Genomic DNA, 4,152 nt, shown 5'->3' with positions numbered 1-4,152 from the left:
GGTTGTAGGCTTAGCCTCTTCTTGTCTCTGGAAGTGGTGCTCTACACAGGAGCTAGGGCAACCAGGAGGAGTGATGTGCCTCGACTGAGGCTTGACTTGTAAGTGGTGAGCAGGTCCAGAATGGAGGATGGTCCCTTGAGAAGAGAGTGGAGGAGACATGGGGCACAAAGTCACAAGGGCAACTTAGCCACTGTAAGCAAATCCTTTTCTTTTATCCGCTCCTCACCTCAGTGATTTTGGAGGAACTGCATGCTTCTGTTCACTGGATACTTAGTTCTAAAAGCTGCATTAGATTATGTCTGTTATGGGTGAATGCCTAGCCCAGATTAAGGGTAATGATCATCTTCTGGCCAGATGCTCAGGAAGTTCTTTTCTTTCAGAAGACAGGCACTGAAAAAAGGATTTTGAGCAAACTACCCTTTTATCTTCTGTTCAAGATACTTACCTTCTATTCAAGATATTAAATAATATTTTTGGCCCCTAGGCAGAAAGGGAATTTTACTTTAAGAGTCAATGAGCAGGGGCGCCTGGGTGACTCAGTCAAGCGTCTGACTTCAGCTCAGGTCATGATCTCACACTCCATGAGTTCCAGCCCCGCGTCAGGCTCTGTGCTGACAGCTCAGTGCCTGGAGCCTGCTTAGGATTCTGTCTCCCTCTCTGCCCCTCCCCTGCTCATGTTCTGTCTCTGTCTCAAAAATAAATAAAAGCATTAAGATAGATTGATAGATTGATAGATAAAGAGTCAACGAGCAGAATTGATGGGCAGGCTGGAGGCTGAGCTTTCAGGGTCTACACTCGATCATCATACAGGGTCTAGACAGGGAAACTGCTGCCCCTTTCACAAAAGCCCCGTCATCACAGCTGCCTTCACCCCATTCTCTCCTGGGTTGCCCCTTTCTGAGTTGTACTCTGGGTTGGTCACATGACTTCCTCAAGACAGGGAAAGCTCCTGTAAGAAGACAAATGGCACCCGTGAAGGTTCAAAGGGAGGCATACCCTAATTACGGAATGTGACCATACAGATGTAACTATCTGCTTAAAATACTGCTTGGAAGTTGTCAGCACTTCTCTTTCTAGTGGTGGTGTAGTTTTGTTTTGTTTTGTTTTGTTTTGTTTTGTTTTGTTTTGTTTTCTTTCCAAAAGCCAATGCCCACTCCTCTAAAAATGATCTTTGATGGTCTGGCTCTGTTGAGGCCCCTCCTAACCCACCTTCTTTCTTAATCTAGCTGATAAGTGAAGGCCTTATTATTATTTTTTTTTTTTTTAATTTAAATCCAAGTTAGTTAACATAGAGTGTAAGATGGTTTCAGGAATAGAATTTAGTGATTCATCACTTACATATAACACCCAGTGCTCATCCCAACAAGTGCCTCCTTAATGCCCATCAGCCATTTAGCCCATCCCTCTACCCACCTCCCCTCTGGCAGCCCTCAGTTTGTTCTCAGTATGAGTCTCTTATGGTTTGCCTCCCGCTCTGTTTTTCCTATTTTTCCTTCTCTTATGTTCATCTGTTTTGTTTCTTAAATTCCACCAGTAAAATCACGTATGTTTTTCTCTGACTTACTCTGCTTAGCATAATAACTCTAGTTCATCCACATTGTTGCAAATGGCAAGATTTCATTCTTTTTGATCGCCATGTAATATTCCATTGTATATATACACCACATCTTTATCCATTCATCAGTTGATGGACATTTGGGCTCTTTCTATAATTTGGCTACTGTCAATAGTGCTGCTATGAGCATTGGGGTGCATGTGCCCCTTCAAATCAGCATTTTTATATCCTGTGGATAAATGCCTAGTAGTACCGTGGCTGGGTTATAAGGTAACTCTATTCTTACTTTTTTGAGGGAACTCCATACTGTTTTACAGAATGGCTGCACCAGTTTGCCTTCCCACCAACAGTGCAAAAGGGTTCCTCTTCTCCACATCTTCCACCAACATCTGTTGCCTGAGTTGTTCATTTTAGCCATTGTGACAGGTGTGAGGTGATATCTTGCTGTGGTTTTGATTTGTATTTCCCTGATGATGAGTGATGTTGAGCATCTTTTCATGTGTCTGTTAGTTATCTGGACGTCTTTGGAAAAGTATCTGTTCAATCTTTTGTCTGTTTCTCCACTGGATTATTTATTTCTTGGGTGTTGAGTTTGATACATCCTTTATACATTCTGGATACTAATCTCTTATCTAATATGTCATTTGCAAATATCTTCTCCCATTCCATCTGTTACCTTTTAATTTTATTCTTTCCTTCACTGTGCAGAAGCTTTTGATCTTGATGAGGTCCCAAGAGTTCATGTTTGCTTTTGTTTCCCTTGCCTCCAGAGACTGTCTAGTAAGAAGATGCTGTGGCCTGTTTTCTCCTCTAGGATTTTGATGGCTTCCTATCTTACATTTAGGTCTTTCAAACATTTTGAGTTTATTTTTTGTGTCTGGTGTAAGAAAGTGGTCCAGGTTTACTCTTCTGCATGTCGCTGTCCAGTTTTCCCAACACCATTTGCTGAAAAGACTGTCTTTTTCCAGTGGATATTCTTTCCTGCTTTGTCGAAGATTAGTTGGCCATAAGTTTGTGGGTCCATTTCTGGGTTCTCTATTCTATTCCATTGATCTTTGTGTCTGTTTTTGTGCCAATACCATACTATCTTGATGATTACAGCTTTATGTAATACAGTTTGAAGTCGGGAATTGTGATGCCTCCAGCTGTGGTTTTCTTTTTCAACATTACTGTGGCTATTTTGGGTCTTTTGTGGTTCCATACAAATTTTAGAATTGTTTTTTTCTAGCTCTGTGAAGAATTTTGGTGTTATTTTGATAGGGATTGCATTGAATGTGTAGATTGCTTTGGGTAGTATAGAGTTTTTAACAATATTTATTCTTCCTGGGGTGCCTGAGTGGCTCAGTCGGTTAAGCGTCCAACTCTTGATTTTGACTCAAGTCATGATATCATGGTTCGTGAAATTCTTTCTTTCTGCTTCTCTCTCTACCCCTGCCCCACTCGCACTATCTCTCTCTCTCAAAGTAAATAAATATTAAGAAACAAACCAGTGTTTATTCTTCCAATCCACAAGCAGGGAATGTTTTTCCATTTCTTTGTATCTTTTTCAGTTTCTTTCGCAAACTTTCTATAGTTTTCACCGTACAGATCTTTTACCTATTTGGTTAGGTTTATTCCTAGGTATTTTATGGGTTTTGATGCAATTGTAAATGGCAGTTTGTATTTTGTAAATTGTAAACACAAATTGTAAATGGGATCGATCAATTCCTTGATTTCTCTTTCTGCTGCTTTATTATTGGTGTATAGAAATGCAACTGATTGCTGTACGTTGATTTTATATCCTGTGACTTTATTGAATTCAGGTATCAGTTCTAGCAGTTTTTTGATCGTGAATGCCTTTTCTCATCAGAAGCACTTTCTCTATTACAAAGGAGCAAGCACAAAAAAGTCTGTAGAGAGAAAAATTCTAGGTGGTAGAGTTCCTCAGGCTCACTTGGCTTCACATGAAAGGTCTCTTAGGAGTAGGAGCACTGCTCCTCTAGGCCAGAGGCCAAGTCTCACGTCTTGTCCTATGCAGGAGGAGCCAGCACATGTCCGTTGGCCACACGTCCCTTGGCCCTGTCTTATTCTCTCCCCCCATCACCAGCACTATCACTTGTAGCTTCCACTTGTGAGTTCTTCAACAGTGTATTATTTAGGGTTTTCCAGAAAAACAGAACCAATAGGCTATAGATATATGTAAGGAGATTTATCATGGGAATTGGCTCCAAATCCCTCCTGTGATTCTGGAGGCTGAGAAGTCCCACAATATGCGATCTACAAGCTGGAGACCCAGAAAGAACGAGGCAGGTATGTTTCAATCTGCTGTCTGAGGGCAGGAGAAGATGGATGTCTCAGCTCAAGAAAGAGAATTCTCCCTTCCTCTCCCTTTTTGTTCTCTTAGGGCCCTCAGCCTCGGTGGTGATGCCTATCCACACAGGTTAGAGCAGATCTTCTTTACTCCATCTACTGACTGAAATGCTATTCTCTAACCCTCACAGACAATCCCAGAATTAATGTTTCACCAGCTATCTGGGCATCTCTTAGCCCAATTAAGTTGATGCATAAAATTACCCACCATAAACAGCTCTTCAGTGTGAGATTCAAGCAGCTTTCAA

Source organism: Panthera pardus, unplaced genomic scaffold (genome assembly GCF_024362965.1).
Source record: "Panthera pardus isolate Hobbes unplaced genomic scaffold, ASM2436296v1 HiC_scaffold_18, whole genome shotgun sequence".
Classification (NCBI taxonomy): domain Eukaryota; kingdom Metazoa; phylum Chordata; class Mammalia; order Carnivora; family Felidae; genus Panthera; species Panthera pardus.
Note: the sequence above shows the minus strand (reverse complement) of the source record.